General features: G+C 39.5%; 1 protein-coding gene across 1 annotated transcript in view; it reads left to right on the top strand.

The window, feature by feature from the left end:
- Positions 1 to 14,570, top strand: part of LOC134174781 (fibronectin type-III domain-containing protein 3a-like) — a 46,166-nt gene that overhangs the window by 1,072 nt on the left and 30,524 nt on the right. The window contains exon 2 of the mRNA XM_062640024.1: positions 4,068 to 4,171. The gene's annotated coding sequence lies outside the window, so the exon portion shown is untranslated. The remainder of the gene's footprint in view (positions 1 to 4,067; positions 4,172 to 14,570) is intronic.

Genomic DNA, 14,570 nt, shown 5'->3' with positions numbered 1-14,570 from the left:
CACGTAGCCTTGTAGTTGTTCCCCTTGGCTGATCAGCAGCTCGAGTACGAGACACCTCCCCCAGCTCCTCCTGGGGTCGGGGCAGGGGGAGGTCAGTCCTGTCATCTACTGTTTGGGTGGCGATCATTTCTTACCCTCCCCCATTTTGCTTTGTCCCCCTCTGCCTTGGGGCAGCAGCAAAGGTGGGGACCCTACTGTGACCGCTTTTCAGCGCAGTCCTTTTTACTGCCTCTGACAAAAGGCTGTTGACTTCAGCAACGTGCTCTGGCTTTCCTAGGGAGGGCTGGGTGGGAGTCTCCAGGGATTCACAGCCCCCAGCCTCAGCAGCCCCTCTGCTACCTCTTATTTGAGGCCCTTCAAGCGCAGCACATCGCGGTAACCTCGGGAAGCAGGGTAATAATGCATTGCTGGCAGGTGTATTTGCTTCCCTTAGCAGCTTGCCCTCAGCTGGTTCCTCAGTTTTGTTTCTGTATAAAACTTGCTGCGCAGGCTTCTTGTCGGAGCAGTGGAAGTTTTTGGTAAAGATAATTTATTTTTCTAAGTGAGGTTTCAGTTTGTATCCAGTCTTCAGACCTCTTTGAACATTCAGTCTTTCCTGTCCTGTGGTAGCTAGGATTTTAACATCGGCAGACTTTCCATGCTCTTTACCTGATGCCTTATTGTGAATATTGACACAGGGTATTGCTGCAGATAAGTTCTTCGGTACCTTGGTATGTGTATGCCTATGGTCTGCAGTTCCTAATGTTCTTCTCTTGTATTTATCTTTACAACACTGGGTTCAATAGGGAAATACTATCTCAGTCACAGATGGAAAGACTGAGGCACCGAAATATTTATGGCCCAAGGTCACACAGGAAGTATGTGGTGAGGCAGGGAATTGAATCTAGATTTCCTGAGACTCAGATTAGCATTTTAACCAGGGAAGCATCCTCTGTATTTTAAGCCAATAAATTGACCTTGGAGTTAATATCCAGTGGAGAAGAAAGTACTTTGTTTTTTATTCAGTGTCTTTGTGAGTAAGAAGCAAAACCCGAGTTACTTCCCACACTTGCATTCCTTTCCTTGTTTTATGTAATTTGTACGTGAAAAAGGATAAGGTGCTAAAATAGGAACTATGTTGACTTTCTCAAGGCTCTGTGTCTGTGATGATGCATGTTAAAAACCAGCCAGCTATTACACTGTCCTCTCGTCTAGGTCTTTTTACCTTACTGTGTTCCAAATCTCTGAAAGCTTTGGAATGCTGTTGTTGACTGGGAATAATTTGTTCTTTGCTAGGATTGAATAAGTCCAATATTCTGTCCAGCTGAGTTGAAAGCAGTCTACTTTGTGTTCCTTGGTATCCTGGATCTTAGTTTGTGATTCACAGCTGCCTGTGAATAAATGGGACTTGCATTGACTGTCTTAAACGTCTCCTGGAGCAAGCTATTACAAGTTGTTCACTTGGTTGTAGGCTTGGTATTGTTGCAGCAAGTTTTTGAAAAACTTGGCCTGGAATTAAGTAGCACTTTGACAACAAAATGGAATAACTTCAACTTCTCGGGGTTGGTATCTGCACAGATGAATACTGCAGGCGGGGTTCATTTCTATAATATTAGGCTGGCTTAATTTTAGTTTGTAAAATTGGGTAGTTAATTTTACTACAGTGTTGTTACTTGCCAGTGGTTTTGAGAAACTGGATGTCAGAATAGTTCAAAACAATAACTCCTAGTGTATTCACCTTTAGAGAGAATAAAGATAACTTTGTCTACACAAATCCATTTCCTGCCATAATCCTTGATCACAATCTGCATCTTTCTTTGATGTTGTACTGAAACCAAATTTACAACAAAGTTGACTATAAATGTTCTATATAACACTCCTGATGGTTTTCTGTTTGAGTTTTCTTGGAGGCTGTCATCTGCATCATATTGACTGCCTGGGTTGTTACACTTATGCCAACAATCTTCCATCTTTTATGTTTATTTTCAGGAAAGGTTTTTGAGTCCTTAAAACTCAACATTTTGTATGTACCACGCAAACAGTAAAGACTCCAGCATTCTGCTCACAAGAGCCTGGCCTTGGCGAAACACCTCCAGGAGTGCTATGTGTTTGGGTAGTTCTGTGTGTGTATTTGTACACCTGTTTGTATACCCATTGTTGAAAAAGGATTTGGAATCCCTTTGGGTGAATTTCAAGCAGATTAAAATACACGTTGTAAGCTTGGAAGACTGACACTGATTTGATGCCCTGCTACTTCCCCAACTTGAAGGCTTCTTGTCAAACCGCAGGAGTACGGCTGTAACTTTTAAGAAAGTAGACAACTGGGAAGCACATTCTTACAATATTCTGCATCAAAGTCAGAAGCTGGTATGAAATATTGTAAGAATGCCTTCCCTAGTTACATGTTTTCTTAATTTCCTGTCAACATTTCTTTTTATCAGAGAAGAATTTTAAATTTATCTCTGAAAGCAGATGAGAAAGCCTTAATATTAGTAATACTGCAACAGTCAAGAGAGTTTAGGAAAACAATTACGTTTCTCATTTCTAATTTTTCTTTATCTCAAGATGATCAGGTCTGAGCTATCAGTATTTAAAATTGTGGTTGCTCATTGTTCTGGTTTCGAGGCTGGTGAATCTCAGAAGTAACCTTTTCTCTTTTTTTCACCTGTTTTTACCAAGTTGTCATGAAGCTTACCAAGGTCACAATGGTTAGTTTTCAGCTGTTATCTTTGCTGCAAGCCAGACTTTAACTGAAAAGTTTTGGATTCCTGAGTGAGGAGCACACACTGAACTCTTTATTGCATTCTTGAAGAGCTTATTGTAAAAGCAGCGATAATTTATTCTTTCAGTGGTGCTAACACAATCCTTTTTGTGTATTGACCAGCAAAGACAGACCGCTGGCTCAGAGCCCTTAGTCTGTTTCAATCTTAATGTAAATCTGCTGCTGTTCCCAGTATCTTGATTGGTGTAAAAAATGTCTCTGTTTGCTCAAGATTCACTTTTCCAGTGTTGGGGCCTGATGCTTTATACTATCTTCACCCATGTTTTATTAAAAGTAGTTAAGGAACGTTTATTAGGCTGTGACTTCAGAAACATCTGCAACTTCAAAATAGTATCACCTTTCTGAGGAAAATAACAATGGATGTGCTGTGTTTGCAGGAGGAAGCTGTGAGCTTCTCCTAGCTGGCTCAGTGCAAAGTCAGCCAGCTCAGTCACTAAATTACCTCAGTGAGCTACAAGGCAGGGATTTCTTGGAGTGTTCAGCAAAAGTGCAGGACATACCTGCCTGTGCCTTACCTTTAGAAAAACTATATTGCGGATTGGCTAATATTTATAAAGTCTTGCTGAATTTGGAGAACCAAAACTGTGCAATTTGTAATCCTCAATATGCAGATCACTCAGGAATTGGAGCTTTGTTCTGGATACAGTAGCTTGAGAAAGGTGATGATTCTTACATTATTAAATATAACATCTTAAATGGCTTCAGTGACTACCGAGGCTGTTCATTGCCTTCTCCTGGTGGTGAAGCAGTTTCTAGAATGAAGGTGTGCTGCCCTGTAACAGTAAACTGATTTTATTTTCCATATTGTACAATTTATGTCTTTTTTTATGAACCTTACCAAAGGAAAAGTATGTGTGTGATCATTTAAATTTGTTGTCTATAGAGGAATTGAGCACTGAGTAGATAAGTAGGTAAAAACACTTAATACCCACAGGATATACGGGAACCATCTGCACAGTGTTCAAGTTACCTTTCACTAATTAGATCATAGCTTAAGCAACAGAGTGTCTTTGGCTGGTATTAGTTGCATTAAATGCATGTGCAGTGTTTCCCCATTTGTCAGGTTTTGCCTTCTGTACATACTGAATGAACACTAGAAGGCTGTGTGAGGTCTTCTGGTCATTTCCCAGTGGAGTCTTCCTTGAGGTTTATTTGCTGATTCTAGTGGAGTTACTTGTTGGCTCTTCTCTGATGTCTCTCTTGCTGTTTTTCTGAATGTGGGTTGGTTTTTGCACCTTCTTTTCGAGACTTTGTGCTTGCCAAGTCGCTAAAAAGAAAATTACTATTACTTTTGTCTTGTCTGCAGGAAGAAGACTGAGGGACGGTACAGCACATTGCTCATATTACAGCAGGCACTGACCGTGTAAGATTTATCAGCAGGAGCACATTCAAGTCAAGAGAGTGTCAACGGTAATTACACATAACTTACTGTTCTCCCAGATTTTATGAAGTATTTTTTTCTTGTTAAGTCTCTACGTAACACTGTAAGGTGAAATAGTGTAAAAGTATGACAGATTTACTAAACTTAGGACTCTTATTTTTTTTTCCTGGAAGAAATTTTTGGTAAGTTGAGGGGAGGAAGAACAGATTGAGTTCTTGAGCTAAGAAGAGGTTCTGTGTTTCCACATAACGTTACTGACTTTGTAAGGTAGCAACCGTATCTCTGTTTTCATGTTACTTGTTCTGTTTCTCTTCCTTCCACCTCCTTAGCTGAAGTTTTCTCTTGGAGACTTGCATAATTGGCCTTTGGATAAAGAAAGTAAATTCTGTTTTTAGCGAAATGTGTTTCCTGTGTAGAAAACAGTTCAAGCGGGTGGTAGAGTATTGATAAGTGACCAACTAGGAGGCCTTACTCAGATTGTTTTTAGTTGGAGCTCATGGAATTGAGTTCCTTAGTCATTGAATTTACCAGGTCATGGAACTGACCAGCTTGAAAAGCAGAAAGAAATCTGTCAGAAAGTACTGTCACAGTATGGCACTTGTGAGAGCAAGAATTCTCCAGCTTTTTTATTTTTTTTTAATAAAGATTCCTGTGAATTCTTTTGATACATGAGACTGTCATGAAACCACAGCAGTTGCATTCTTAAAAATACAAGTAGTCCAAAGTAAAGATGAGTTTTAGAAGCTCTTGGCTACAGTAGTGTGTTTTACATGGGAGAGGAATAAGCAGATGCAGTATAAAGTATTTGTGAACCAGAAATCATCTTTTTGACATAAAGACACAAAGTAGTTGTTTTCATTTTTCGAAGGGTTGCCGGGAGCATGTCCTGAAGACCATTGTCAAGCTCTTCCTCAGTCAGAACATTTAGGTGTAGAACCACCTGCTGTGGGGTGGAGGTCTGTCTGTCTAGTTCATTTGTATATTTGAATTTGTGTTTCACGATCTGGCTGTGGATCAGGAAAGAGCAGTTGCTAATACTGCTCAAAATGAGTGTGCATTGATACTACACAACTATGACATAGTTATTAATTAACCCTGTCCTTTGACAAGGTTTTGATCACTTGGTATGTGATGTTGGCTGTATATAGCTTACAACAGTGTGTTCTTTAGCCTAATGTGGCTGCTGCCTTGCAGAAAGCAATCACTCATCAACTGTGTTAGGGGATGGAACTGTGGTTTTGCATTGCATCACAGCTAACGTGCTGCTCATTGAATTGAAAGGCATCCAAGCAGATTTTATTTTTTCTATGATGGGACTATATTTTTGCTGAAGTTAGGTCCCCTCTAATGAAGAAATAGTTTTCCTGTTGTGAATATGCACCAAAATTTGAGTGTAACACGCTAGTTTCAACTTTGTGAAGGGCAGTTACGAAGAGCAATTTAACTCAGGCCTGTTCATGTTTGGTATAATGCAACAGAAGAAATCAAGTAAGGAACTGAATGGTAGCTCATGGTTGTAAAATAGAATATGGTATGAAAATACATAAGTAAATACAAAGAAAGTCTTTGGGAGAAAAGTTGAATGTGTCCTATGAGCAAAAGATTGATCAGCACTTAGTTTCTTACAGAAATAAATTGGTAAGCTTGTTATATTCTCCTGGAGTTGAATAGGTATTTTGGGAGGGAAATTGTTTAACCATGCAGGTTAAATGCAGGTTTATAAAATTAGATGAAGTGTTTTTATCTGCAGTTTAGTGCTCTCTATTAAATAGCTTTAACATTGATAGCATCAGTAGCTTTCAGTTCTGGTGTATGAAGTATTAGGGTTCTAAACTAGTGAAGATCAGTACCATTAATGTATAACCTCAGTTGGGTTCGTCATACAATAGTTGAAGGAGTAAAGGCAGCCTTTAATGTTTGCCAGGCTGTAAGGGTCTGTGTAAGTACGTGTAAGATGGTACATATTAGTACTGAGCAGAATAACTGTTTTCATCAGAAGGATTAACCAGTTTACCAATGCATAGATTTTTGTCCATTTCAAAATGTCAGGGAGAATGATTATTTAGAAGAACTGTTCAGTTTTGGAAGGTACTATATAAACAGCTTTTTGATATGTTGTAAACTGTCATTTTGGTTTTTAATGCTTTGATTTCTTAAAACAGGATCTTTATAAAAACACATAATTGTCATCCTTATATTCTTCAAAACTCATGATTTCCACTTATGCTGTTAAGATGTGATTACATCCCCAGGCTTGTAGCAGGTTATCTGATTTACCAATAAATACTTAAAGTTCAGATACAGAAGCAAATTATTCTAGTGTGTGCTCTGCATCAGCTGTGATAAATGGTTACATGTGTGTTCCTGGCCTGTCACAAATGCTGGGTGAAGTGTGCTTGCTTAAACTGCATGTGTATGATCTCATACTTGGTTTTTCCCTTGCATTTTCCATGAACTAAAAAAAACGCACGTGGTCTGTTACCATGAGACTCCTCAGATGTGGTAATTTAAGTAATTTATTGGTGTGTTTTAGCTCTTGGTTTAAGTATAACCAGTTTTAACTAGACTAATTTGATCCGCTGGGCAGCTAAAGCATTACAGCTTGAACCTCTTCTCATGTTGCACAAAAAAAACAGTCTTAAGTTTGTATATCAAAATAATTCTTCCTTGCTTGAAGTTTGCATAATCTCTTACAGCTTGAAGAAATCCTTTGCTTTCCCTGTATTTTTATGCTTGTTTTTGACGTCATGTTTTATAAGAGAGTTCTTAAATTAAAAGCTTGTTTGTGTCTGTATGTTGATGGGGTACATCAAGCACACTGTTGATCTGCAGAAGCAGGTTGAGTCTGAGCTAGCAGAAAGTCAGCCTTTGCTTTCTTCAGTGCCTAAGGAAGCCTGAAAGCAAACTCCTCCTTGTATTAGTCTGGTGAAGTCCTGATTTTACTTCTGTTGTGTTGCATTTGACAACTGACTGCTCTGACTGGTCTTGTGGTAGGCACCCTTTCCTGGAAATAACATTATTACTGTTGGTTTTAATAATATGCATGATTGCTGTCTCTCAGGGTCAAGTTTAAAGTAAATAAACTATTGTTCAAGATTTGGAGTGCAGGCATTTGGAAAATAACTTTTGGATCGCATCTTGATTGTATCATGCCAGCTGTACCAACTTTGTGCGTGTGTCTGACATCCCGTAACACTCTCCAGTTTAATTTAGGTCAGATGTTACCCAGCTCTGGCTCTAAAAAGGTCGGAGTTTTAGGGCTTCCCTGGCATAATCCCAGGAGGGGTGGTTGGCTCAGCAAACTGACACCCGCGTTGTGTGCCCCGTTTGGCGGAAATACATCGCGTAGGACAAAGTAGCTCAGCCGGGCACAGGGTGCACTTAAATTTGCACTTCAGTGTGCACTTTGCTGGCAGGTCCTCAGCCAGCTTGTACTTGAAGGTTCTAAGAAAAGCTTTTAAAAATGCTTAGATATTTATTCCTTGCTACAAACTAGGTTTTCTCCTCCCTGTAAGGAGGAAACTCATATGAGCAAGGTGCTATGGAGTATGTGTTTGTGTTGCAGTGGAGTTGTCTGCAGATACAGTAGCTGTGTCTTTGGATTGCTCCTAGTCTTCAAAACAGAACTTTTCCCCCTGGAATTGAAGGAGGTTGGTTAAAAAATATGGGCAGAACTTGCTTCTTTTGAGGGGAAAAATTACCATGGTTTCAAGTTTACATTACACTTCAAGACCAAGTTTGTCCCGTAGGGAAGAATTGTACTTACTTATCCGGATACTTAACCTGAATATCAGAATCTTGGAGCATGTGTAGCTCCCTGTAGAAACTTGCAATTCTCATCTTGTAAATCTTGGCATAGTTTTAAACATTTTGCTTCATCTGTTCTGATCTGTAGTTACTTAAAGGTGTAAACTCCAGCTACCTTTTTGCTGACCAGTTCAGATTCCTCTGCGGCTGTTACTGCAATAGCACCAGTACATGTTTTCAGGTACACAGAAGTGCTCTTGAGAATGTAGCATCGTCTTTCTAGAGTGTGTATTTGCAAAGAAGTACCCTTGGAGCTTTCCAGCTGTTCTTTACCACAGTTAATGTCATGACTGCGGCCCGAGTCCTGTGAGAACACTGTAACTGCTTTTGTTCTTGCAGGGTTTTCCTTTCTCATATTTTTATAGTTTTTTTTTTTCATTTCCACAGTGCTGTACTTCTTGTGGCTCTGATCAGAAGTGGTTTTGGAATTACTTTTCAATGAACCTTGGTGTATGTACTTCCACAGCTTCTAAGTGGTTTAAATAGATGTTTGGGCATAGATTTCCAGTAGTATGTTGTTAATGTGTAAATAAACTGGTGTCCTGACTGAAAAACCAGAACAGAGTTTGGAAATGCAGGGGGCACAGTTTCATACTTAGAAAATAATGTTTGAAATAAATACATTGTTTCATTGCATTCATTAAAAGCTATTAAATATAAGCTTGAAAATGTTATGCTTTATGTAGCTTTAGGTCATTAAAATGAGTGCTTGTGCCAGAAAATGTCATCTTCCTGGCTGGTGGAAAGAAGCAGGTTTGCATTTAATTTTTTATTAATTTTTTTTTTTTTAAAAACAACATTGAGACAGCTGGAAAATTTCTTAATCCTATTATTTTTTTGAAGTTGAAATAAGAATGAAACACTTTAAGGGCTCAGTCCTTTGAGGTGTTCAATTCTCTTGAACACTTCTAGAAGCAGGAATGGGACCTTTCAAAAGGAGCTACTGGGTTTTGGTTTATGGGGCTGGTCTCTTTGGAAGCAGCACAGAGGTGCTTAGGATACGATTTGCTTTTCTGGCAATAAAAGTAAAGGCATAAAATAACTAAAACAATGAAAGAAAATATTTATCTAAAAGTGATGTCATGTTTGTGTTATAGAAACTGTTAATGCAAACTTTACAGGCCTCATAAAGGAATAATTAAGAGGACAGACATGGCCCTAATGTGACTGATGAGCATATTGTTAAATAACAGCTATAATCAAGTCAAACCTAATGTACTCTGGGCTTTGACAGACACTTCCTTCCCAGGTCACAGTTTATAACAGTTGCCTTTCTCTTGTGAAGAACAGCAAGAAGTTTTGCAGTCACTGCAAAGATGTGTATAGCCCCCTATTGTGAGCACTAAATACCCTTCAAGACTCTGCATTTGCCTTTTTTGTCCCCATGGAATAGAACACTCCAATCTGGAGGGATGTAGTTTCAAGCTAGAAAAGAATTCTTCAGTGCTATGGGCGGTTGCTGCTGTAGTTTCTATTTGAGGGTGGAGAGGAGCAATTCTCTTTTTTATTGCTTTTCTGGCACAATCACATCAGGAACCTCATCCACGTTGCTAAGGGAGGATAAAAGTTGATGTTATCACTTGGGTCAGAGTTCCCAAGTGCCTTAGTATGTTGTATCTGCTGTTTCTCTGCATTTTTAGCAGTGTTTTGGTGATACGAGGGCTTTCCATCTCACTCTTTTTTTTCTCCTTCAGGGAGAATTTCTATGAGCAGTCAGGTCTTACAGTACCCTGAGAGATGAGCTTTAATACTTAATTAAATGGTCTTTAGAAAAAATATGTCCTTCTGTAATTTGCTAGTTGCTTCTACATCCTGTCCCTGCTCTCCTGTAGAGCATTTACACTTCACCCCCACCCCAGGTCATTCGTCTGTGTTCCAACTTTCTGCAGCCTTCAGGAAGGTACTAGAGGTCCTTCAGGTGCCTGGCCTGATGTATTTGATCCACAGGTGGTCTTTGTGAGGGCAGAAGGTCTGTCTGGGCAGTGATAAAAGGCTTGTGGTCACTTATATTTTACCTTGGAAACTATTAGCACTGCTTTAGAATAAGTATTTAAGTAACAGAAAACACAGAGAAATGTTTTTGGAATTGTTGCTTTTTAGATGTCAGAAAAATATTTTAAAAGAATTTCCAAAAGAAAACACTTGGTGCAGAGTGTGAAAACCTTGAACAGTGTTTCTGGGAGTTGGGTGGGTGGTTTGTTGAGTTTCTTTGTGCTGGGGCTGCAGACCTCACCTAGGTGAAAATTGCAAGGTCCTTGCAAGATCTAGATTCAAATGACATCAGGCTTTACAGCTGTAAGTGTTAAAAATGTTAGAGCACATTTGTTGGATAAGTCATGAAGAATGTTTTCAGTATCAAAGTTTTGGTGCCCTTCTGGCTGGAAGCCAAACTTCCTGCAAGATGGTGCAGACAGATTCACTTGGGTGTCATAAATTAATCCCAACATCTTAATCAAAACATGTATTTAGTTTTGAACAGATGGCTGTTACGGAGCAGTGGTGGTCTCTCTGCAGAGCTGAACTTGTAACTGAGGTTCTGTTATATCTGATAAAGTCTCTTGTTCCCTTAATCTTGCTAAAGGTAAACTAGTCCACCTAGAATGTCTCATGTGTGGTCTTGTGGAACTATTTTAGGATCGGGATGATATCTTAAACACCTTGTTAATACTGTTTATTTGAAAAACTTGGGTGGCAGAGGGTAACTCGTATCATTTTTCCAAAATCTTTCCTACCTCAAAATTGTGTAGGGCAGAAATGCCAGATCAGAGGGGTGAGGGGTTTTCATAATTCCTTAAAAAGGTTTCATCTTCATGACGAGGCTATTCCTTAGTCTGAGGTTGGGGATGACTTTTGTTTGGGTTTGCTGATGTTCTTTTTAACAACCTTCAGAGAATACCGATGCCAGTGTAACTTGTTAGCTTAGAGTGTGTGTAAAGTAATTCTGTAATATAAAAATTTATTATTAAAGCTTTAGGGTTTTCTACAACACTGCTTTTAATAAATAGCAGTATAGTACTAGTTTACTTCCTGCAGTAAATGTAAACTTCTGATCAGGCTGGAAGGTTGCATAAGGCACTGAACCTAGAAATCAGGAAGTCTGAGCTATATTTCTAACTCTCCATCAGACTTCCTCTCAGGTCCTGGACACATTGTTCTTTCCGACTCAGGCATGCTCTATTTAAAAATAAAGTCTCCACTTAAGCTCCTTGGAATAGGAGCTTTCCCATATTAAATCCAGCACTTACTATAATGAAGACAGTCTTTGTGGTAGCTTCTGTGTGGGTTTATGAACTTTTTTTTTTCCTACCATTTGTGAAAGCAGTTTAGCTTCTAGTCCGGCCAGTGAAATGAAACTAATCCATTTCTGTTCCCCCCATTAGATTCTGTGTCATGTATTTCTGGAGAGAGATTTTTAATGTACTTGGAAAACATTTTAATATGAGATAACAGGATTTTCAGACCTTGCTAAACAGGTGAAATTAGTACACATTTGCACAATAGATTATCTCATATTCTATTAATATGATTAAAGGTTATAGTTCCAATGACATCCTGGAGAAGAGGAGGCTCCAGGAAGACCTTAGAGCAGCTTCCAGTGTCTAAATAGGCTGACAAGAAATCTGGAAAGGGGATTTTGGCAAGGGCATGTAGGGACAGGCAAGGGGGGGGGAATGGCTTTACTCTGACAGAGCAGATTGAGATCAGGTATTAGGAAGAAATCCTTCACCGTGAAGGTGGTGAGACAATGGAACCGGTTGCCCAGAGAAGCTGTGGAACCCTGGCAGTGTTCAGTGCCAGGTTGGATGGGACTTGGAGCAAGCTGTTCTAGTGGAAGGTGGCCCTGCCTCTGGCAGGGGGTTGGAGCTGAATGAGCTTTAAGGTCCCTTCTAACCCAAACCGTTCTGTGAATCTATGGAATGGTTAAAGGAGGCTTTCTAATGGGGTAAGCTTTGTTTACTGAAGCCACTAGAAACATTTGTTAGTGACTCCCCCTGTGTACTAGAATTGTTTATGTCACTTTGGATTGAAACTATTTCACTATTTTAGATTTTAATTTTAAAATGTCTCATGAAAATCCATGATATTTTCCAGCCTTAAGTACGATGATCTTAGTGTCAGAGACACTTCAGTTACCTGCCTTTGCTTCTCTAGTTCTGTCTAGGAGCATAATAGCCCAGCTTTCTCTTCAGCAGGGAATAGGCATGAATCAATGAACACTGAGCTCAGTGCGGATCCTCTGGAGCTGGCCCTGGTCCAGGATGACTGCAGCACTGGTTGAGAAGAATTTGGGCTGAAGAAAAGGGAAGGCCAATGTTTCAGTCTTCCAGAGTCTCGGCATTTTTTACTATGTCAGGAAGTGAGGTCAGGCACAGCCGCTGTGTGCTGTAATTGTTTTCTGGAAGGCTAGTCATTAAGATTTTCTGTTTTCCTTAGAAGCCTTTGTAGTGCGAGACTGTCAGTGGAAAATATTGCCTTTCTTTTAATATGGTTAACATGATTAACCGTATTACACTAGCACAGTGTTGAATTACTCAGAAACACTTCTCGGGCTATATTTTTCAAATACAGACTGGTTTTATTTAGTTTAAATTTTTGTTTTGTGTTGTGAAATACGTGACAAACTGTTTCAGCTGTTTAGATGTGTGTGTCTTGAGCAAATAATCTTAGAAGGCCAAAACTCAAGCTGTTTCCCGTGTTGATTTCTGTTAAATTGGAAAAGTGATACCTGCCATTACTTCTTCCGGCTTTGCTAAAAGAGTGCTTCAGAATGTTTTTTTCCAAGATGGGTAGTCCCAGTTCTTTTTTTCTTTTTTTTTAATGTCTACATGGGCTGAGTTCATCTTTCAGCTCAAACAAGGTTTGGGAATGACCTTTAGCTGCTGTCTAATAGAAACCATTGCAAAGGAATGAATCAGGCCAGAAGTTTCCCTGCAAAATGTAACCTTTCTAAAACTTAATCTGTTTAATTCCGTACTCAAAAACCTCCAGTGCATGGTAACAAAGCTCTAGAAGCTATGTCTGCAAATTCTGCTATTAATTCATGTACAGTGATTCAGTAATTCTCAATATATTCCTTTGCAACTCTGAAAACGGACCACTTGGATAGTTGGTAGTGATGATAAGCTTACAACACCTACCTGCTGAGAATGGACTGTGGAATATAGTAGTCTTAGCCTCTGTTACAAAGCGTGTGATAGAGCAAAGTAGCTTTAGGGGACCTGAGAAGCCTTTTGAGGCAGTTTTCCTTTTTGGTCCATGTACAACTCACCAGCTGGATTTGTCTGTCCAAGCTAATGTTGTTTATGGTGAACCGAAGGGGTTGAGGTCAGTGACAGCATTTGAGGGGAGCTGTGAGAACTGGTAGGACTTGTATGGTGGGAGCTGTGGGTGGAGGTGGGTTTAAGACCCTTGAGTCTGCAGCTGTTGCCCTCTACCTTTGCTTTGGAATCAGCTGGCTGACTTCTAGACTAGCAGTAAGAGGGTGTGGGTAATGGCTTTTCAAGATAGATCTCTCTTTGTTTTGTTTTTCAGGAAATTGTGTTGAGTATGTAATAACTTTTCAGGAATTCTCTTTTTATTTACCCAAATACCATCTCCTTCCTTGAATGAATGGAGACTTTTGCAGCGCGAACCTGTTGATAACATGCTCAGCAGGTGTGCTTTTTTTCCTCTTGAAAAATTTTATGTATTAAACTTGGGAGGAGTTGAGACCGATGCTTCTTTACCAGCAGAGGTGCTACATTTGAGAGCAGAAGTGTCTTTTGCTGCTCTTTTTTCTGTGTTTTCAAGGAATGAAGCTGTGCTCTAAAGCCAGAAGAACCTGGTTTTTGCAAATCTATTGGTGTGCAGTGGGATTTTCCTCTTCATTGTTGGTGTTCTGACACTTGCAGCCATCTGAGCCCAGCTGTGCAGTAAAATGTGAGCAGTCTAAGTGAGGTGAAACTGCCCAAGAGTTATTAAAATGGTTTCATTTACACGAGTACTTCTATTTTCTCTGACCAGATGAAGATTCCTGCTAAGAAATGAAACTGTATTTGCTATTTTTGGAGGTTGTCATCAACTGAATAGAAACACTTTTTCCTGATGCTTCAAGTATAAAGTTCTTCCTCTGAAAAATAGGGAGTTACAACACCAAGCAAGTAGAACATATGTGTGTAGGTGTAAATGTGAATACTACCTGTGTCATTAGGCAGTAGGTGAAGGAGTCTAAAAACCACATGGATGTTGGTGCTGTGCTCTACAGTTTGTCCTGGCTGCACTGCTGCTCAGCAGCATAGATGAAGCCTCAGAGAATTATATTCAGCCAATGTGGGGTATGAGGACAGAAACTTTGACTATTTATTTAAAATTGCAGGTGGTATTTGGCTTGTTTCAGAACACGTCTTTCTACAGCTGGTTATTTTGGCGAGTTGAGCATTTGAATGCAGATATATTTGCTTTTTGGTAAAGGGTTTTCCCCTTTATATTAAGTGCTAATTTCTGTTGTCTTTGAGGTTCTTAGATGAAAGAAATTGAGACTGTGCACATATATAAAGTCTTTTCAGTCTGCCTGTGTATACTGAGTTGCTGTTACAGCTCTTAAAACTTAGATCTAACCTCTAAACCTCTAGAAATAGGAGA

The sequence above is a fragment of the Pezoporus occidentalis genome, unplaced genomic scaffold, assembly GCF_034315485.1.
Source record: "Pezoporus occidentalis ecotype Australia unplaced genomic scaffold, CSIRO_AGI_Poc_V1 ctg63, whole genome shotgun sequence".
Taxonomy (NCBI): domain Eukaryota; kingdom Metazoa; phylum Chordata; class Aves; order Psittaciformes; family Psittacidae; genus Pezoporus; species Pezoporus occidentalis.
The sequence above is the reverse complement of the archived record's forward strand: the minus strand, read 5'-3'. Positions and strand labels throughout refer to the sequence as shown.